Genomic DNA, 22,949 nt, shown 5'->3' with positions numbered 1-22,949 from the left:
ATAGGATAAAGGTCAGGATAAAACTAATTAGTTTGCATGCGTAGGTATGACATAGGGACTTGTTGAGTGGCAGTTAAGGCAACGAACCCAGGACTGGAGAAAGGGTTGTCTTTAGTTGCCAATTAATTAGATTGTAATTATTAAATTACATGATCTTTGAAACAGCATGTAAGTAGCTGAAGTCAAGAGAGGGGAGGAAGTTGCTGGTTTTTCTGCTGTATGCAGTATCATGAGAATAATTAAAGAGATGTCTTTGAAATTTAGCCTGAGTCTCTGCCTGCCTTCCTGCTTGGTCTCCAGCATGCCTTCCATGATCCAGGGGTGCCAGAAGCCCAGAGAGGGTGTTGGGACCATCTCTTCACCAAAATTACCCAACTCCTCCCATATGATAGGTAAGTTAATCAACGGATTACCGATATATAGTAAAATATCATCAGCATATATTATGTACCATGCCTCTCGCTATCATCCCTGTCTCTCGCATATACTTCCTAAAGTAGCAGGCCTGAGGTTCCAGTGCCCAACCGAATAGTATTGGTGAATCCGGACAACCCTGTTACGAGCCTCTCCCAAAGGACCGCTGATCAGATACCCGCGGTCCTGTCTTCACCTGGGCAATCATGCTATTATATAGTAGCCACAACCATCTCATTATCCCGTTCTCCACACCAAATGCTTCCAGTACCATAAACAGTCACACCATTCTAGTTAATCAAACGCTTTGGCCGCGTCCAGTGAGGCCAACGCTAGGTCCTCCTTGGACTGCTTCACCTGATCCATCACATGGTGTAAATGCCGTAAATTCATTGTAGTATTCCGTCCTCCCACATATCCACATTGGTCGTGTATATCAAGCTTGTGCTACTTTCAACAGCCTCAGCGCCAAGATCTTCCCCACATTTTTTGTATGCACATTCAACAATGAAATAGACTCACAATGAAGTGGTTCATTACTTTTTTTTTAGGAATACTATTGCCAATGATTCCTGCATCCTTTCCGGGAAAATTCCCTTACTTCAAACGTATGGTCATACACGCTCTTTAATTGCAGCACCAGCAATTCAGAGAACATGAGGTAAAATTGAATCAGAGAACCATCACCTGCTGGTGTTCTATTCCTTTGCATCAATTTGATGGCATGGAGGGTCTCTACTTCTATATGCGCTTCCAATTCCTTTCAGAGTTCCCCTGCTAACTTAGGCAATCCTATTAATTCTAACAATTCCAAAGCTTCTTCCTACAAATATCTGCCCCCACTAGGGTATAATAGTTCATAGTAATTGTGGAACACCTCGTTTATGCCTTGTTGTGTTATCACCATGTCCCCTATCGAGTTATTGATCCGGGTTATCACTGATTATCATTGAGCTGGGTTGTTCCTGCCTCACTAACCACGCCAAGAGGTGACTCGCCTTTTCCATTTCGGCATGAATTCTTACATTGTACTGACTCAACTCGAACCTAGAGAGAGAGTCTTGAGCTTTCTGGTGCATGTTCAATGCCTGCGCGAGTTCATGATGTGACCTCCACGTCAGTCCCCCACAAAGAGTCATGTAGTGTTTCCCCCCCCCCAATCTGTCTCGCCATATAGAAACCCCTCATGAATTCTTTGAATGCTTCCCATTGTACCCTTGCATCGTCCACTGAACCCTCATTCAATTCAAAAAAGGAACATGGCTCTTCCTGTAATGTCCTACGGAACACCATCCGTCCTACGGAACACCATCCGTCAAGGCTTCCGCTTTCAATCTCTATGATGAAATGGCTGGTCTTAAATGTGGTCTGCAGATAGTTGTCACCAGCAAAGAGTGATCTGATAGAATCCTCCCCATTTATTCAGAATCAGCGAACCAAGGAAATTGTTCCATCCCTCCAAGGATGCAATCTAAACGGAAAGAGGTGTGAACCCGCAAGTAGTAAGAATAGCCTCAAACTGGTCCATGTTGTTCCCTCCACAGGTCAACCAAATCTAGTTCAGCCACTATCTTGTGCAACAAGGTCGATGTTTGCTGTTTGGATGGGCACATTCTCCCAGTTCTAACTAACTCTAGATCCACAAAGAAATTCAAATGCCCTAATATAAAGATGCCGGACCTGTTTCCTCCCACCATCTTCAATACAGAGGGAAAATAATCTTTGTTGTCCACATTCGGAGTGTATAAATTAATTCTATAGCATTTCCTTTCCTCTATACTACCCACTGTAAAGACTGGATTTATCTGTACTTCTGCCCACTTTATAGTTGGGGTACAGCTCCCCAGTCAAAGTTCTCTAATGGTAGCTATGGACAAAGCAACCAAGGCTGAGACTCAAGGGAGGTGATGCAGGCTGGTTCTTAGGTACAATGAATCCCCAAGCTCCCCACAATGGAATGTCCACACTCTTTTATTGGGTGATGAAGAGTCCATTATTAAAGGATAAAAGTCTGGTAGATATACACAAATAAATAAGACTCACTTTGTACTAGAAATCTAAACAGGTAACTTAACTTAAGATATATATACAGTTCTATGTGGTAACACTGTTCGCTTTAAATCCAATTGTAATGCACCAACTGCTGACAGTTATTTAAAAGCATTTACATGAGTAGGCAAGGTTTAACTCATAAAACATTACTGTAGAAAAGGCAGGTAATCATTAGAACATAGGCAGGATGCTTTCCTTAGGATAGGAATGCAATACTGTGTGAGGATCCCCACCGCCTGGTCCACCTGTAAGGAAAAGTTAAGGTGTACAATATTACAGCCCTGTCCAAATATGTTCTTTGATAGTCTGTTTCTCTTTCTACAGACCCCACTACCCATATATAACTGGGAGGCCACAAGAGAACAGGATCCAAGATAAATCTGGGACCTCTGGATGAACCCTGAGGATGGAAGATGATGTTCCTCATTCACAGTACCTTTGGAGCCTTGACAGGTGAAGTGGTGGACTTTCTTGGCTTTATTCGACGTGACCCCTCGAGGATGGACCCACCATTGGAAGAAGAAGTCGCTGGGATGTTGAGAAGAAGGAGGGAACCAAACAGTGTCGGAAAGGTAGTAATGCATGACCTTTATAGTGGTCTCTGATGTCGGGTTGCTATGCCGGCTGTCGATGTCGGGATTTCGCAACTTACCGCCTTTTGGTTGTTTGGTGCTACAAACGCCGGACGGACCCAAGGATGGCTTCTGGCGACCTGTACACAATCACACAATTGGACTGTGTATCCTCACCAAGTCTGGATATCTACTTCAGATTTTGGTGGCGGGAAACCCACCGGCGGACACTCCTCTGCATGCAACAACCCTGGATCTTCACTGGCGTGGAAAAGTGGATTGATGTCGTGGCAGAGGTGCCCCTTGAAGATTTATTTGATGGTTGGAACTTTCGCAGCTCCAGGTGTCTGACAGCACTATGCCAGGGTAACGCCTCTTATGAGCGATACTCAGCAGCTTGGCTGCCAGAGGTCACAAACACTCCTCCGAACCCTGGGTGACAAAATGAAGTTCTTGGCTTCAAGACGTTCAGGTACTCCTCTTCTGGACCCACGAAGATGCCTTCTCCGGAGCGCAGGTCCACAGGACTGGCTTCCAGGATACTTCAGGTGAAGAGCAGCAGAAGCACAATGTTCCCTCGTACCTACGGGAAAAGGTCGCCTTTCCAGGTCCTCTCTGGTTCAGTCATTGAATCAGCACAGCAGCTTTCGGATTAGATAAAGATATGCAGTGGCAGACTTCTTCCTCCAGCTGGATTCCAGGACACAAGCTTAATATAACTTCAGCTTCTGCTTCAGGTTTCTTGTATCAGCTTCTGGAAATGAGGTGAGTGTGAAGCCCCCTATATACAAAATGGTCCCCAGTCACTCAGGCTGAGCCAGGCTCAGCCAGCCAATCACACACACGTGCATTCATGCAGGCAGCACCCAATCAGGCTTACAGGCATTCAGGCCATTCACCAGAAACCAGACACCCACAACACAGGATGGATTGGGGGCTACTCACCAGCCTTTCAATGCACCACACTGCATTCATTCCAGTTGCAGTCATGCAGGCTCCACCCCAACGGTGTACCCACAACAAGCAGCCCCTGGGAAGGCTCCAGCCAGTCTAGCAGGAGGCAGCCCAGAGCCATATAGGGCCCTTCCACCCAACAGCCATTCAGGGGAAGGGACAAAGCCAGGGCTTTTCAGGACTTTGAGAAACAAAGGGGCATGGCAAAGGAAATCAGGAGGACACCAGTGGCATCTTGTCTTTGTGTAGGAATCCATTGATTTCTATAGCAGGGCATGGGTATCCCAAAATGAAGGATGCCCATAGCTACTGCCAAGTCAGCCTGTGCCCAACAACATACACTAGAAGTACAAGGGCGTACTCCTACCGATGAGTGCTGTAAGGGTATCCTCTGGGACTTTGTCCACCAAGAATAAAATGAAGAGATGTACTGCCTGGGGTCCAGACTGGACTCCTGTGCAGCCAACACACAGACAACACTAACAGAGAAGTGGTAGGACAAGGATAAGGATGCCCTGTCCTTCCAAAAGCATTTTCAGCAATACACCCACCACCATTATGGTTCGTCCTTCCATGTCCCTCACCGTTGTATCTATTGTTATTGGCACCCTCAGGGCTATCCAGATAAGAACCCCTCTCGCAAAGGATGAGTATGAGGAACCATAACACATACTACCCCACTTTAATCATAGGGTATCCAGATCTTTCGTTTTGGAAATGTGTCTCTTGTAATATTGCCACATCTATGCCAGCACAATGACCTATAAACGAACACTCCAACAGTTATATAACTCCCATCCCTTCCCCTCCCCCTTCATCCCCCCATCTCCTCCGCCCACTCTTACCAGGACCACAAACCCCCACAACCCACAACCCCCAACTTCACCCCCACCCTCTCTAAAGAGTGATCATTCACTCCCTCAATCCGTCCTCATTACCCCTCGTCGGGATGGTCAACCATAGGACTGTGAAGTTCAAAGGTTAACACCTTGAAATGGAATAGCCCAATAAGAGTGGAGAAGGTTTTATTCTCCCTGTCCTTCGGGTTAACGAGTACTTTCCAGTAACATTTTGTCAGATCAATCATGGAGAAGAAAACAGAAGCTCCCAGTCGATCAATCAGATCGTCTATCCTTGGCATAGGACAAACTGTCGAATTGGGACACCACGTTCACCTTCCAGAAATCAATATAGAACCTCCACGATTGATCTGGCTTGGCAAAGAGTACTATCAGAGAGGACCAAGGACTCTGGGATGGTTCAATAACATCCTGGCTCAACATCTTCTCTATTTCCTGTATGGATACCCCTCTTCTGTAGTCAGGGATCCATTATGGTTTTAAATGGACAACTTTCCCTGGGGGTGTACGGTTGTAATGAATAACCTGCTTTACTCTTTCTGGTTCATTTTTAAAGATATCTGAAACTATTCCAATAAGTCTTTTAGATCTTGTTTCTGGGTCTGTGGTAGATGGGAAGGGATCAAAGTATTTTTCATGTAACTCCTCTGTTAAGAGACTAGTCAGCACCACTGTTAGGGTTTCTACAGGATCCTCTCCCCATTCCTTAAGGAGGTCTATATGATACATATGGGTCTTAACTCGCCTATATAGTTGGAAAGTCCGATAGTATTATGGCCCTGTTTGTTCAATCACCTCATAGGGTCCATGGCATTTAGACAACATCTTGTTCTCGGATGTCGGTAGGAGAACAACAACTTTCTGTCAAATAGAAAAAAACCTAAGTAAAGCCTTTTTATCATGAGAGCTCTTTTGATTTTCTTGGGCCTTAGCCAGGTGGGCTTGAACTATCGCTCTCACTGTGCCCAAGTGTTCTTTTAAACGTTGGGCCGTTTGTGAGAGTGGTAAAAAGGGCTTCCTCCCTCTCCTCCCAGGTTTCCCTTAGTATGTCAAGGACATCCCATGTCTCCCTATCATATAGTAAGTCAAATGGTGAAAACCCTGTGGAGGATTGTGGCGTTTTTTCGGATAGCAAAAAGGGCCCAGTTTATCAAAATATCCCAATTTCTGCCATCAGCCTCAACCAATTTCCGGATTCCATTTTTAAGGGTTTTGTTGATATGTTCCACTAATCCGTCAGTTTGCCGGCGATAGACAGAGGTGGTAAGAGTTTTAATGTGTAGTAAATCCTTTACCTCTGCCATTAACCGACTCATGCAGGTAGTCCCTTGATCCATTAGGATTTCCTTCGAGAAACCAACTCGAGAAAGAAATGGGATGAGGTGTGTCAAGATTTGATAGGACGTTATATTTGCGTAATGGGAACGCCTATGGGTATCGAGTAGCATTATTGACAATTACCAAGATATATTGATTCCCCAACTTAGATGGCTTAAGTGGCCCAACAATGTCTGTACCTATGAGGGAAAAATGGCACATCAATGATTGGCAAAGGTTGGAGTGGAGCTGGAAGAGGTATTTGGGAACTAGTCTTTAGACGCAGGGCACAGATAAGTATGAGGTTTTTCACATTAGCATAGGTTCTAGGCCAACAGAATCAGCTTATTACCTGTGCCTGTGTCTTGGCTGTTCCTAAGTGGCCACCTGTTAAGTGGGAGTGGCCAATCTCCAGCACCATCCTCTTGTGACTTTTAGTTACTATTATCTGAGTTTGAGGAGTACCATTGGGGCTAAGGTCACCTCTGTAAAGGTAGCCAATGCTTTAGAAAGAAGAATGGTCCCCATTTCAGTCTTTCCTCTTCTTCAGACACCACATGTAAAAAAGCCTCTGCTAAAAAGAGATCATTACGTTGAGCAAATGTTGAATCAGGAGTGATTTCATCTTCCTCGCCCATGGTTTTTATTGTACGGCCTCAGATGTTATTGGGGTATCTTCATTTGCCCCACCAAAGGCTTTTCCCCCACTCTCATTTTTATCCGTTCTCACGGTTTCCTCCATTTTGGGAAACAAGATGAGCTATTTTCTCTCCTGCTTTTATTTGCTATGCCTCTTTCCCACTGTTTTGAATTAAGATCTTCACATTGCCTCTATAGTCAGAGTCTATGACGCCTGCTAGGTCGTCTAGTTCATATCGTCGAGCTAGGCCAGACTTTGAGGCTAACCTAATGTAAGAGCCTGGGATGCGGGGGGTATAAGAACCAGCTCAGTGGGTTTTACCATTCTGTCTACGGGTTGCACCAATTCTCCCCTGCTACTACATCAGTCAAATCCAATAGATTTTTCTGTAGCTACTGATGGATCGGAGGCTAGACTTGTATTAAATGATAAAAAAATGGTTTGGAATATGCCTCACTGTTCCTAAGCCAGGAGGTATTTCCCTACCTCAACCAAAACTAAGTGTCTGTCCTGTGTCAAGATGTCCAAAGCAAAAATGTCCTGTGTCCAAAATCCTATCCTAGCCCTCACATTCTAAAAGTAACTCTAAAGTGCTACGGCTAGTGTATTCGGCTCTGAAGGGGCACCAATGTTAAAGTTCAAGAAAAAGGTACAAATTCAGCAAAGGTTCCAAATGGATATTGTTCACAGTTCCAGGGAATGACTCCCTTCCCCAGGTTTCTCTCGACCACACAACAAGTTCAAACATGTATCCAAGGTCTTTATAGCTCGAGAGAATAACCCCCTCCTCTTGGTATTGCAATCCACCCCAGGGGAAATGAATCCTTTCTCCAGGTCTTTTCCACATTCAATACAATTCAAAATCCCAAGGGCATGATTCTTCCTTCTAATTTTTCTTTCAAAACAACACAAAAGCAATTCAAAATACTAAGGCCATGAGTCTTCCTTGGGAATTTTCTTTCAAAACTTCGCAACTTGAGTGCAGGTCCCAAACTCGCAAAAACACCTCGTATACTTCCCTGCCATATTCTTGTTACAGTTCTTTCACCCAACATTGGTGTGGGTCCCAGACTTGCAAAACACCTGCTATACTCTCATGCCAGGACTTTGTATTTCACTGTTCATCATGTTAAGGACAAGTGGGCATGTGGCTTCTCCAAGTTCCTTTCTTTCTCAGACTTTACAATGGTACTTGCTTTCAACTTTCCTCAAGTACTTTGACTGTGGAGATGACCACTAATTCAACTAGGAGCCCCTGGCTCCCCACTCTGGTCACTTAGTTCACACTTTTCAGTCTCTCTATTTCAGCCCCGGCTTCCCATCCCTCCGTCATGGGCTCACCTGTATTGTTTTCTTCCTCTTCTCGCTGCCGCTCCCGTTCGGGTTCTCCTTGCTGCTTCTGCTGAGCTCGGGAGGCTTTACCCGCAACAGCAGCACTGACCATTTTTGCTCTCCAAGCCGTAACAAAGCCGATTCGGCTTTCGATTCCCGCTGCACGACTCTTTCTCTGGAAGCTCCACTGGCTAACGGCAATGCTCTCCTGAGCGACTGGTATGGAGCCTGCTTGTCGGCTTCTCAACTCCTTGCTGGTGGACTTCTCTGGTCATGGACTTGAGTCCCTTCTGCTCCCTGGCTCACCCGGCTTGCTTGGAGTGTACTGATCGGCTTCCTCTCTCGCCACCACCACTCCAAAGCTCTCAGAATACTTTCTCGAGTTGGGATGCCGTCTTCTTCTGTTTTGCCATTGTCAGACTGCTCATCACGCCTGCCCCCAGCTTTCGAGTTGGTACCTTGAAGATATGGCTTCTCGCTTTCAGCTGGTCCATTTTTAAACTCCTGCTTCAAGGAAGGGAGATGGTTTAAGTTACTTACCTGTAACTATTGATCTCTAGCATGGATTCACATGCTCATGAATATTCCCCATCCTCAGGCAGGGAAATCCTCACTAAAAGAAAAAACAGTTTCACTTTACTTTAAAACTATATTTCTTCTCTAAATTAATCACTGTCCTCTGGGTCATACTGCCCCCATTCAATGGCTGCCCTCTCCCTAAGCTCCTCCCCAGGTGGCCATCTTCAGATTTGGTAAGCATGTAAAGTGGCAGTATGAACCAAGAAGAGCCACAGAGGGGAATGAGGGAGGGTTCACATGTGAATCCATGCCAGATCCATGATGGAGAACAATAGTTACAGGTAAGTAACTTAAACCTTCTCTGGCATGGGGTCTGGCATGTATTCATATGCTCATGAATAACGATTACACAGCAGTGCTTATACACAACCACGGAAGGTGGCAAGGCTCAACAGAAGCAATAAAACTCACCTCTGGAACAGAGTCCCCTCAAATGAACAGGTTGCGTAGCACTGCTTGTCCGACTTGGGACCCCTCCCTGGAATCCCTGCCGACGAAGTAGGACCTTGTGAAGGTGTCCATGGAACTCCACAGAGCAGCACTGCAGATGTTGAGGAGGGGCACACCAGAGAGAAATGCTTTCGTTGCTGTGATGGCTCTGGTGGAATGGGCTCTCAGCCAGCCTGGAAGAGGTCTCTTTGCCAGTCGATGAGAGTGCATGATGCAGCCGGAGAAACTCCTGGAGATGGAACCCTTTGACAAGGCCTTTCCATGATTCACGGGAACAAAATTGATGAACAGTTCAGAAGTCTTCCGAAAGCCCTTTGTGCATGCCACGTAAAACTTCAAGGCACGAGCAACGTCCAGCGAATGTAATGCCATTTCAGCCAGAGACAATGGCTTCTGGAAGAAGACAGGTAATGCTAAAGGCTTGTTGAGGTGGAACTCTGACGGCACCTCGGCATAAAAGTGGGGAGCGTACGATGTACCACCCATGAAGCGTGGAAGGACAGATACAGATGCAGGAAAGTGCCTTGATCTCCCCTCACCCCCTGGCCAAGGTGATCGCCACGAGGAACGCCATCTTCCATGATAGGAACTTGAGGGGGGCCTGGTGCATCGGCTCAAAAGGCGCTCCCATAAACTCAGCCAAAACCACATTCAGTTCCCTAGCTGGGGTAGGAGCCTTCACCGGTGGAAAAGTCCTGAAGAGCCCTTTGAGGAACTCTTTGACCACTCTGTGAGACCACAGAGAAGGCTTACGCTGAGCTCTGGTGTAGCGTGATATTGCTGCCAGGTGCACCTGAGCCAAGGAAATCAGATATGGTAGTAGCTGTGGGGCTGTGACACGCAGAAGGGTGATCTTCTGAACCCGGCACCACACAGAGAAATACTTACACTTATGGCAATAGCAAGTCAATGTTGAAGAGGCGCTGGCCTTGCCGAGGATGTCCTTACACTCTGCAGGTAAAGCATAATGTCCAAACTCTAGGGCTGCAAGAACGAATCCCTGAGGTTCATCGACGCCGAATTGCGGTGCAGACTTGCTCTTCTCTCTCTGAACAGAAGGACTAGCAGTCATGGCATCTTGATGGACGGAGCCGCTAACAGACTTAGCAGGTCTGGATACCAGATTTGGCACAGACACGCCAGAGCGACGAGTATCATCTTGCAGTGACACTGTCTGAGTGTGCTGATCGCTCATAGCAGGAGCGTTAATGAAGAAAAAGCATATAGGAACACTCCCTCCCAAGGGAATGAGAACGCATCCCCCATGCTCCTCGGTTGTGGGAACCTGCTGCAAACTTCTGACACTTGGAATTTGCAGTCGTCACAGAGAGATCGATCTGGGGTTGACCCCATTCGTGGAATTAAAGATCCACCTGGTCCTGGCGAAGCTCCCACTCGTGGCGAGAATGTAGTTCCATACCGAGCGAGTCTGCAATGGTGTTCTTGATGCCGACCAGGTGAAAAGGGACGACAAAGATCCCGACAAATGGCCCAGTGCCACAGATCCTAGGCCTCTTTGGAGACAACCGAAGAGTGTGTCCCTGCCCTGCTTCCGGATGTAGAACATGGTTGTGGTGGTGTCCACGAAGATCCTCACCACCTTGCCCTTCACCGACGGCAGGAAAGACCTGAGGGCCCAGAAACGGCCCAAAGCGCCAGGATGATGATATGAAGGGTCTTTTCTTCTGGCAGCCAGAGGCCTCTCGCATGCAACTACTCGGTATGAGCTCCCCAACCTTCCAGGGAAGAATCTGTGGTGACTGTCTCCTGATAGGCGGGGACTAGGAATGGGGCCCCCATGATAGCGTATGCGCCACCACATTATTGCTCGTCGGATCCTGCAACTTGCAGCCATCTCCCATCCAGAAACTCCTGGAGAGGCCTCATCTGCAGTCTGCAAAGGGGGACAAGGAAGACATCATGCCCAACAGCGACTTGACGGCTCACACCGTAGCCGACTTTGCCAAAGACAGGCGTTGCACCGTCCCCAGGATGGCTACCACCCTCTCCTCCGAGGGGGTCACTAGACAAGCTACTGTGGTGAGCCGTGCCCCCAGAAACAGAGCGTTATGTGATGGCTCCAAGCAGGAGGTTGGATAATTTATGGAGAATCACAGATTCGTCAGGAGACAGACAATCCTTGCCCTATGCTGGCTCGCCAGAACATGGGAGTGGGATCGAATCAGCAAGTTGTCCAGGTAAGGATAAACGTTGATGCCCTCGAGGCGCAGAGTTGCCCCCACCGGAGCCAGGCATTTCAGAAGACCCTCGGGCCGATTTCAGGCCAAAGGGAAGTGCCTTGAACCGATAGTGCCATCCCTGGACCATGACCTGCAGGAACATGTGGGGTTTCCAATGTTTGGGGATGTGGAAGAAAGAGTCCTTCAGGTCCAGAGATGCCAGGAAGTTGCCTGCCTCCAGTTGGCCGAGCATGTGCTGCAATGTAACCAGCCTGAACTGCTGGGTCTTCAGGTACTTGTTGAGGCATCGTAAGTACAGGATCGGCCCCCATACTCCTGTCTTCTTTCGAACCAGAAAGTATCTGGAGTACACCCTGGAGCCCTGAAGGTGCTGTGAAACGGGTTCTATAACCCCCTTTTCTGACATGGTTTAGACCTCCTGCAGCAGCTTTGCTGCATGTTGTTCTTGACGCGCTACAGGGGAAATACGGGGACACCTTCGCCGGAACTCCAAGGTGTGCCCATGTCCGAGAGCGAGCAGCACCCATCTGTTGGTGGTGATGTCTTCCACATGCTGACGAGCCTCGTCAGCCAGCCTCCCGCTGGAGTGCACGAGTGGCAGCCCGATTCCACGGCCAGTTCAGGCCTGCTTAGGCGCCAGGGTTCTGCCCTGCATGCAGCACCAAAGCTATCCTCCACTGCTGTATGCTTGCGAGCGGCCTCTGTATGCCTCCTGCGTCAAGGAATGGGAAGGCTGCTGGCAAGGGGCAGCAGAGCTTTTGGAGGACCTACCAGGTTTGCCCCTTGAGGAGCGAAAGGACGACGACCGACGTTGCGGCAGGGTACCCAGCGAACACGCCCTCTTCGTGTCCATCTTGATGAGTTGAATAGACTCGTCAACTGCCTTGACAAACAGGTTCTCCCCATCAAATGGCATGTCCAACACCTCTGACTGAACGTCTGGCTTGAAGTTGGTGCCTTTCAGCCATCCCTGCCAACTAAGAGACACAGTTTCCCATCTGACGGAATTCAGTGTCAGCGATGTCCACTGCCACTGTGATTACGTGGTCCGAGGCCACCTCCACCTCCTGGAACAGCTCAAGAGCTTCTGCCTTCTTGTAGTCAGGTAGGAAGTCCAGAACCGGGCCCAGCTTGTACCAAAGCTGCCGGTCGTAGCGTGACAAAATGGGCAGTGCAATCGCAGCTTTAATGATGCTGGCAGCCGTATAAATGATTCTCTTCCCCATAGAGGCCAGTTTCTTTCCCCTTGGTCCGGTGGGAACCACGGACGAGGATGGATTCGTAGAGCATTTCCTTCCCGCGGCTGAGACCGCAGAGTCCGATGAAGGCTGGGACCTCAGGCAATTGGGGGGCGAGTCCGGAGCTTTGCACTTCTTCTCGAGCCTGTCTCACTTGGCGGGCGGTGCTTAGGTTCTTCAACAGTGCTTATGCCTTCCTCCCAGATATCATTCAGCAAAGAAACAGACATAATGGTCCTCCTCCTGGACTTGCACATTTGATAAAGGAACCCTTCCTTTCTCGTCTCCTCAGGCACTAGCTAAAGAGCTCAGAGGCCCTGTACATCATCGAATGGAAAGAGCCAACCACATCTGGGGGAGAGGCCCTGTGCAGGTCATCAACGCCTGCTGGTTCTCCATCTGCAGGAACAAAGTCATCAGCCCAGTCAATGCCCGTTGCCGTAGACGCCATATCCGTGCCCGTGTCTGTGGCAGGATCCCTCGTTGGGGTCAAATCCCAAGGTGTAGGCGGTGTTGGCTTGTGCCTTGGACCAGTGTTTGCCTGGTCTTGGAGGACTTGCAGATGGAGGAGGGCCCGGGGTGGGTGGCAGCCTCTGCTGAATTTGTTAGCAGCGTGGTCAGAATGTCCAACGAAACATCCCTGGGTTGAGGTGTAGCAGGAATGAGAGGTGGAGGCTCCGGATTGGTATGCCTCTTCTGAACTGGTGGATGATAGGGTTCACCCTGAGGTGAACCACCTCCCTGACCACCTTCGTGGTCTGAATAGTATCCCTCGGGCAGGTCGTCACTCTCATCAGAGCTAGTATAAATGTGCCCCGGCACACTTGGCTCTGCTCCCCGCTCCGTACCCCTCCTAGGGTCAGAGGCCTCACCCGATTTTCAAAAACCCATTTAAGACCTTGCATCCCACCTCATCATGGTCTGGATGCAGGCAGTAAAGACATTTGTGGCGTAGATCCTCCACAAAAATGTTTTAGTCCACAATTCTCACAGAGTTTGAAGAGGCATCTGTTCTCCTCGGTCATGGTGAAAAAAGACACAAAGTAGGCCCAAGCGTGGGCCTTCGGATGAAGATCCTCGATGAAACTTGATCTTTGCCGACAACGGGTCCCTGCTGCCGGTAGTCGACCTCCGGTCAAGCAATGATTTAAAAGAAATCGGTCAAAACACGAAATATTAGGAAAAAACATTGGAGAGCATTAAGAGGACTCCCAAACTGAAGCGTGCAGTAAAAATCTGAAGATGGCCACCACGGGCGGAGCCTAGTGAGAGGGGTGCCATTGCCTGTCATTGGATGGGGGCAGTATGACCCAGAGGACAGTGATTGGTTTAGAGAAGAAATACAGTTTTAAAGTGAAAGTGCAACTGTTTTTTCTTTTACCAAGGATTTCCATCCTAACAGGGAATATGTGAATCCATACCAGACCCCATGCAGGAATGAGAAGCTCGGAGCCAATCAGCTTTCCCCAAATACTAAACTGATCCTTTTGGTTCAGTCTAGTAATTTTCATTTGGGCAGTCCTCTCCTCGTCTCTGTCTTTATTCGGTTTGCAACAGAATACTGGAGGATATTGTCAGCCGGCTTTGCGGATTGTTGAAGGGGATTATCACAGTCTGCCATCAAGGCATGGGGAATGGAGGGGATATGCCTAAACGGGAAAGGGGGATACCATGTCTCATCTGATGATGCCTGTCCTTCCCCCTGAAAGTCGCCTCCCAGGATCAGTTAACGGCTGCCGTCCCCTGGCCACATGAGGAGGGGCAAGAGTGATGACATCAGATTCATCACACCAGTCTTATCCTTGATGTTCCATTCTCCTAGTTCGGGATGAAAATCATGGAACCCATAAGCTTGTCTAAAGTGGGGACTCGATACATCCAAGCAATCGGGTATTGTGAAGTTCGGGGTTATCCAACCATCACAAAGTAACTGGTAAGCTATAGTCCTGGTCAACAAGACCGACGGATCATGGACGTTCGCAAAGATTTTAATAGTCAATGAAATCTCAAGGTTCAATGCACATCAGGTGCCTCCCAAGGACAGGACAGGACTGGCCAGACATGTCTCCACTGTCACAGATGGCCTGAACATTTCATGTGAGCTCGGAGACAGTTCAAGGATTTATTTTTTTCTTAAAGTAGTGGAGGTATGCAGAATGTTCACAATCTGGAAAACTGCTTGGTACTAATACAAGGAGTTTGTTCAGATTTAGAACAGAGAGATGGATTAATGAAATGCACCGGGTTGAGAGGCTCGCTAAGGGCTGTTCCTCTCTATCTCATCTAGAAGAACTCTCTCCCTAACTCAGCCGTCCCTAATCCTGGGTTAGTATAAACCGCTTTTTTTCCCTCAGCATGCTTAAGACTATACAGACTAAGATGTTAACCTAAAGGAACATTCCCTTATCCATTTAAGGTGCCTCAGGGAATCGTTAGACTGGCCCTTCACTATCTATGATGTTAGTTCTAAAGTGTGTTGTATGGATGTGCCGTTAGACCCTCAAGCCCCACTCTGTGTCCTTAATCTTATGCCTGGATATTCCTTTCCCTGTCTCTTACTACTATCCTCCTCCTGCTATCGCCTCTTTCCAACTCCACCCACCTTCTCTCCCCAGAGTCTCTCAACCCCTTTTAACACCTACCGCCACCCTTCGGTGCCATTACTCTCACAGTACCACTCCCTCCTCCTCAATGCTACTCCCTCCTCTGCACTACTACTCTTGCTGCACTAGTACTAGTGCATGTTACTAATCTATTTACACCCTCACCTCACCCCGAACTCAGGGCAGTGGTGCCTTACTCCCCCTTAAAGGGATATAGTGCACTGTACACTATCCCACTACACTGACTCTCACTATTTGCACCCACTTTCTCTTCTGGTTCCCTCTCCTCGTACCCCACTCCTACACCCTCTCTACTATCCCTACTGTTTCCTAACACCCACTCCCTCTTGTTCCAACTACTGCTCTCATTCCCCTACTCATATCTTCCATGCTATCTCACTTTCTTTCTCTCACTCACCTTTTATACAGCCCACTCCCCCATTTCCTACACTACCCACACACTGGTACCACTCTCCTCAGTGTGTAACAATTCTGCCATCAGCTCTCCAGCACTCTACTTTTCCATTCACTTCCCTCCACTTCACCTCACCTGAACAACCTAAACTCTGCTGTTCCTTCGGCCTCTTTTTATACTATGATCCTGCTGGTTCTGTCTACCACTCCCTGTTCCATTGACTGCAGTGCTTCCCCGGTTCTGTTTGATTGCTGCTTCTGGTCATACAAGTTGCGCCAACCTTTAGTATTGTAAGTAAATACATGCAAAATAGGAGTGTGTTCAAAAAAGTATTTTTACCGTCTCCGGCAGGGCACCCGCTGGAAAAACCTGCCCTTGCGCATGCGCACACCCCCTGCCAACACTGTAATAATGGTGTGACTGTGTTACCGGCACTCAAACTGCTGGGATTACTGGCGCTGGAATTAGCAACACCACCAGCACAGGAAAGCTCGCCGGCAGCCATTTTTAAAACTCAATCCACTATGAATCCTCCATTTCCAGTTGCCATCCACCGTGACTGAAGCCTGGAAACTGTCTGGGAGCAAAAAGGCATGAGTACCTGATGTCCGCCAGCAGAAACCAAAGTTCTCTGAGGCGGAGCAGACTGCACTGGTTGACCATGTGGTGCAGCATGCCGAGACACTCTTTGGGGCTGGCCACAAAAGGACCAGCCAGAAGAGGAAGACAACCATCTGGAAGGAAGTGACAGAAAAGGTCATGGCCTTGGGGACTGTCCCCGCACGCAGACAGCCTGCCGTAAGCGGTGGTATGGCCTGAGGGTCCGCAACCTCATCTAAACACTAGGAGGGAATCTGCTGCCACAGGAGAAGGAACAGTGGCACCCCTCAACCTCATGCCCTGGGGGGAGAGTTGCAGCCCCAGCCTGCACTTGGATGGAAAAGAGGGAGTTGGGCGAGCAGATGCAGGAACCCAAGGTTATGGTGGTAACTACAACAAACCCAATGTAAATGCAAATGTGGAGTCCAAATACCTGCATCCCGAGGCAGAAAAACACCTAATGGGCAAGGAAACAGGTCCACCATGAGTCAGACACAGGATGCAGGAAGATGTAGCCCATGTGTGCCAAGGGAAAACAGGACATGAATCATAGGCCCACCGCACACACAAGAAGCCACCATGGCAGACCAACAGTCAATGTCCACTCCCACCACCCACATGTAGAAGCACATATCGGAGCCAACAGACCAAAGAAGCTGCATGACAAGAGCAGGGCACACAATGTAGCGTTAGTGTAATGCAAGCACGCAGACAAGACTCCCAGAAGACTAACAGCATGATTATCTCTCCCCAAAAAGCACACATTCCTCTGACAGCAACGCGCCTGGACCATCATCAGGCCCAGCAGCTGCAGGCAGACCTGCTCAGCAGCAGGCCCAGGCAGAAGGGTAGAGCTACTCATCCGTCCCAGCCACCATCACCCCCACCACCTCCAGCTGCATCAGCCCCACCACCTCCAGCTGCATCAGCCACACCAACATCCCCATCACCATCACCCCACCGCCATCATCCTCATCGCCACCGGCTGCAGGAAGTGGCACATCAACAGCAGTGCATGTGGTTGCCGCCCTCACCACGCTTGTGTTCACTGGCCCCACTGTTCCTCCTGTGCCCTCCACACACCACAAGCCCAGAAGCCATCAGGCCACCATGGCAGAGTCACCACTAACGTGGAGAAGGAGGCGGACGACACACCCTACCCGACAACATGTTTCAGCCCCCGACACCACACAGCCCCCCCTCCAAAGCCACTGCCCAGCACCCGTTCCCTTAATGCACACGTGCGTGCGATTGAGGATCACCACACAGAACTCACGGGAATAGCACGCCAGCAGGTGGAGGAGATGAGACTCATGCAGGAATGCATGCAGGCCTTCGGCTGCAGGAGTACCAGGTCTTGAGGCCCTTCAACTGCCACCCTCCTCACCCTTGCCCAAAGAGTGAGCGGGGGCAACAAGATTGCCTCTGCCACAGCTGAGGGAGGCCATGAGCCATTCAATCCAATTTACCCTGGAACACATGCAGGTGCAGGGGTCTGACCACCAAGAGCTCCTAGCATGGCAGCCCAAGACCCCGCTCACAGCGACTCAGGTCCCGAATGGAGTCTGCTAAGAGCCCTGCCGAAGAGGGTCTGCAAGTGACAATGAACACTGCCTGGATGCTTCACTGGGTGTGTTTGGGGAGGGGCGTGTTTCGGAAAGGGGTGAGAGGGGAAAGGGAATAGGGCATTTGGGGAAGGAGCGGGAGGAGTTCCATGTAACAATGTTGCCTGGAAAAAGTCACCAGGTAGGCAACCTTTTTTCCTGTCCCCAAAAATACTTTCCCTAAATATTCTAAGAAGGGTATAATTTTATATTCATTTTTTTACTCTTTATTTCTATTTTCCAAAAATGTAAGTTGCAAACATGAGAACACTATCACCATAAATTGCTCTTACAATTTAAACAATAACTTCGACAGGAGTAGCTGAAAACAGAGACAATAACAACGTAATATTCCTTAAAATAAAAAGATCTATATACAATTTACCCCATGTGGATGAGCAAACAAATATTGATAACACATTGTGATGCTTATGAGCCAAAATAACATGGCGTCGGTCCGTGGCCATTTTGGACACTCACTTTTAATCGGACTAAAAATACATAGGGGTTTTGGCAGGCTTTGCGAGCTCGGCAGAACACGCAGACAACTTGGTAGCGAAGACAGAACAAGGTCACACAAATATTATTATCGAAGGAGCTCACTGCAGCGAATAGTTATGGTTCTAACTGGCTTTTTCCACTCTTTGCATCCTTCACTTATGATCTGTTCTTTGGCCGAGGGCAGCCATAACGGAGGGAGGCGGGGAAAAGACCCCATAAGAATAATGCGGCTGGTAAGCAGGAGAGCAGTCAGAACTTGGATCCCCGGGTGAATTAGTCTCGCTGGAAGGGAGGAAACACTGCTCCGGACCCCGTTATTGCGCGTGATCTCTTTGCCTACCTGCTGTGGGACTAAGCAGTGTTGCAGTGGCCAAGATAAAGGCATCTTCAGTAACAGCGCTGATGGTGACTTACATTCCTATCTATATCCCAATATAACTAACCACATGTTGAATTGTTTTATATTCTTATTCTTAAGTATCTAAGCATACCGAAGTATAGCGATATCTAAACCTGTGTCTGGTATGATAAAGGGCTTACAACAAGCCTTTTATAATTATCGTCATTGGTTGTTATGTGTCTTATTTTTTGCCTATCTGAGTCCAACTGTTTATTGCGCGGTGATGGCCGGGAACTGGTATGTCTGAGGTGTTCCCCAACGAGGGCCAGGTAAGAGCACAACATTTTGGCGCTGTGAGCAGGGTTCTTGTGCTGGTTGGAGTTTATTTAAATGTCCTAAAGTACGTGTCTGTGTTAAAGGTGTTCAGGAGGGATGTAAAATATCCATTCAGGATTATGAGTTCCCTGTTTAGTGAGAAAGGGGAGTTCCGCAGGCGGAAACTGTACCGTGGTAACTATCCCAGGATGGACTAAAAGCCCATGTGATGAAGTTTCTAAATCATAGAACAGATACTACACCTGATCTTAACCAACAGGCCGAGAAGCGATTAAAACCTGGGATATAAGCATAGGAGAGGCCAGCCTCGAAGAGGTGGTGAAGTGCCTATTGCAAGTGCCAGTGCAGAGAGGGAAAGAGTGTTCAGCCCTAGGAAGAAGGGGTTGGATTTTGCTGCATGCCTTCCATAAAATGCATGAGCGAAATGTGCAGTTACAAGCGGAAGTGGATAGATTAGAAAAGGAGGTTGCAGCTGAAAAGCAGATTGCTTTAATGCAACAACTTCAAATTAAATTGTATCATGATAAAGCAGATAAATATCAAGCAGTAGCTGAGCGAGCGGCAGTTAGAGTGACTCGCTATAAATATAGGAAAAGACGGGATAGAGTGAATTCAAAGAAGGTGGCAACAGTGCTTGCCTCCGCAGGAATGGATTGGGACCCAGACAAATGGGACGGGGATGTATTTGATACGACCAGTACCGACGATAGTTCAGAACCTGAAGGTAGTCCTATACCGAGTCCTGCTCAGAAAGACAGAACGGTCAAACCTTTAGTGCGCAGAAAGATGGGTTGTCACCCATTGCTTCCAGGAGGGGGCATGGTGAATATGACCGCACTGGAAGATTATTCACAGCAGAGCCGTTGCTACGGTTTTGGGAGGGGGGCTAAGGGAGCTATAGCCCCGGGTCTTTTGGTTGTAGCCCCGGATAGAAGCTCAGAGACTACAACCAAAAGGCTATAGCTAGCCCTAAATCTCATCAGTCCCGACATTAGTCTAGCCCCTGATCTTTTCCAGACCTAGCAACACCCCTGATTCACAGCAAGAAGCTGGGGAGATTACACGGTTAAAACAGAAAGCGGGTGAATCTCTATTGACATGGATGGTTCAATTGTTTGACGGAGGGGCGGTGGGTATGCTAGTCGATGCGACAAAATTCCCCTAGATTTTTACCCTTAACTCAGGAAATACAAATACAAGAAGTCCTGTGTGTTGGTCCGCCCTGTGATGCTAATGGAGATGAGGGACAAACGTCTCTCCTACAATTGCCGTCTCAGGGATGCAATCGTAAATACCCAATTACAACAGATTGGCCGACTGAAGAGAAAAATGGTATACATTGAAAGAGGCCATTCAGAGGGTAAGGGAACATGCAATGAAACATGCTGTTCATGTGGAAACTCCTGAATTTATGGGAATGGTGAATCTATCAGTTTCAGCCAGAAACATTCGAACTGCCCCTCTAGCATATGAAGATATTACGATGACTTTGTTGGTGGGAATGAAGTGGTGGATGCGATTAGGCAATTATCAGATTTAGGTGAATGAGAAAGGTCGGAAGAACAGCCAAAGGAGGTGAGAAAGTGCGAGGCGGAGTGAAAGGCGTTCTCCGGGTTAACGATTTGATAGTCGTGACTCTCGCATATCCAGGAAAGATATGTTTTTACCCCTTTTGAAAGATGGGGTTCCACGAAGTGAAATGTATCAATTGTATAAAAAAAAGCGGCTTGGACGGAAAGGAGCGTTACAAACAGGTAAAACGGAAGGAAGTAGTGAAACCAAAGAAGGAGGACGATCCGTTTGGACCCCCTTCTTGAAGGGAAAATGAGGGGAGTACAGTTGAATCTACCACCTCTCTACCAATTTATGTAGATTGGAGGAAGATGGTAAGTGCAATGGTACAGAGTCCAAATGTATGCACTCCAAGTACGAATATGATGAGGGCCAAACCCTGGTAATAACAGCCCCTATTAAGGTGGATAGACAGCCTCATGTGAAAGTGAAACTATTTTGTCAATCAGGGAATATCCAAGAGGTCCGAGCCTTAATTGATACCGGGGCAGAGGCCTCCTTGATACATAGGTATCCCACTAAATTCAAGAGAAGACCCTTTATGATGACAGGATTAGGTGGCAAAGAGACTCCTGCCGTCCAAACTAAAGTTGATATGAAAATAGGTATTTTGAAAAAAAGACACTTATTAAGTATTGATTGTTCCCCTTCCCGAATACATTATTGGATTTGATATTTTAGAAGGATTAACCCTAGGATTTGGAGGTAAATTATACCAGTTTGGGGTAAGTGTGTTTACTTGTACACCCTTCATGGTTGGACAGCTGCATATGCGCCCGGTACAGATCTCAGTTGCGACCAAAACAGTATCTATGAAGCAGTATCGAATCACAAGCGGCCAAAAAGAAATTTCTGAAACAATTAAGGAATATATCGAACCCGGGGTATTACGTTCAGTAACCACGGCTTGGAACAATCCGATCTGGCCTATCAAAAAAACAGATTGTAGCTACCAGATGACAGTTGATTATCACAAATTGAACAAACATACTCCTCCATTAGTACCAGCAGTACCCGATGCAGTCACTTTGGTGAGAAATATACAGACATTTGAGGCCACATCGTATGCGGTGTTAGATTTAGCTAACGCTTTCTTCACGGTCCCTATCGCAGAGGAATGACAAGAACAGTTAGCATGTTCTTGAAATGGGAGGCAGTATACTTTTAACCGCCTGCCAATGGGCTATATGCATAGCCCACGATCCGTCACCAGCTAGTGGCAAAACATTTAGATAAAATTCCTTGTAAACCGGTTGTACAAATTGTGCATTATATTGAAGACATTTAAATTCGAAGCAAAGATGAAGAGACTGGGAGAGCATCTGGAATTGATCATGGATTGTTTATGGAAGTAGGGGTGGGAAATCAATGATGCGAAGACACAAGGTCCGGCGGAGACCGTGATCTTTTTGGAAATACAATGGCATAATGGACATCGCGAAATGGTGCCAAAGGCCAAACAGAAGATTCTCGAGATCCCAACTCTGAGAACGAAAAAACAAGCTCAGCGGTTCATAGAACTGTTTGGATTTTGGAGACATGTCAATTTTAGCGCCCCTTTACAGAGTGACACGTAAAAAGTTCCATTTTGAATTGGGTGAGGAACAAGAGAAAGCTTTTTATACTGGCCAAAAATACTATTCAGACAATTTATCTACGGCCATTAAGAGACGGAGAGGTGGAATTAAATGTGTCTGTGCAGAATGCATACGCCAATTGGAGCTTATGGCAAAAACAGGATGGACGACACGTGCCCTTAGGATTCTGGAGTAGGAAGTTACTTGATGCTGGTGACCGATACGCTCCATTTGAAAAACAATTGTTAGCATGCTATTGGGCATTGATTGATACAGAACAGATGACGATGGGTCATGATGATATTAGTTACACCTGAAATACCAGTTATGCAGTGGGTATTAAGATCCCCTAAAACACATCGAATAGGTCATGCCCAAGAGTCAAGTGTCATTAAATGGAAATGGTACATACAAGATAATGCAAAAAGTGGGAAGGACCGCGTGGGTAAACTACATGAGCAGGTGGCTGGAGTGCTGTTAGTGGATTTTGAATCAGAAAGTGAATCAAGAGTTGCTGAATCTTCAGTTACATGGCTAATTCCCTACGGTGAATTAACCAATGATGAAATAGAGCATGCATGGTTCACAGATGGCTCGAATAAATATGTAGGGACAGAACAATATAGGAAGGCAGTTGCGTACAATCCCAAATTGAGGAAAGTGTTAACAACGTCGGGCAACGGAAAGAATAGTCAGTTTGCAGAGCTCTATGCTGTTTATCAAGCTCTGAAACAGGAAACACCTGATGCATGTTCTCTTTACACTGATTCATGGTCCGTGGCAAATGGGTTG

General features: G+C 47.6%; 1 protein-coding gene and 1 pseudogene across 1 annotated transcript in view; both read right to left on the bottom strand.

Moving 5' to 3' along the window:
* The window catches only part of ZSWIM7 (zinc finger SWIM-type containing 7), a 1,030,928-nt gene that overhangs the window by 645,741 nt on the left and 362,238 nt on the right, over positions 1-22,949 (bottom strand). The window lies entirely within an intron of this gene.
* Positions 19,127-19,280, bottom strand: LOC138490662 (U2 spliceosomal RNA; annotated as a pseudogene).

The sequence above is a fragment of the Ambystoma mexicanum genome, chromosome 9 (assembly GCF_040938575.1).
Source record: "Ambystoma mexicanum isolate Mex_15411 chromosome 9, UKY_AmexF1_1, whole genome shotgun sequence".
Taxonomy (NCBI): domain Eukaryota; kingdom Metazoa; phylum Chordata; class Amphibia; order Caudata; family Ambystomatidae; genus Ambystoma; species Ambystoma mexicanum.
This window is presented reverse-complemented; position numbering and strand designations above follow the sequence as displayed.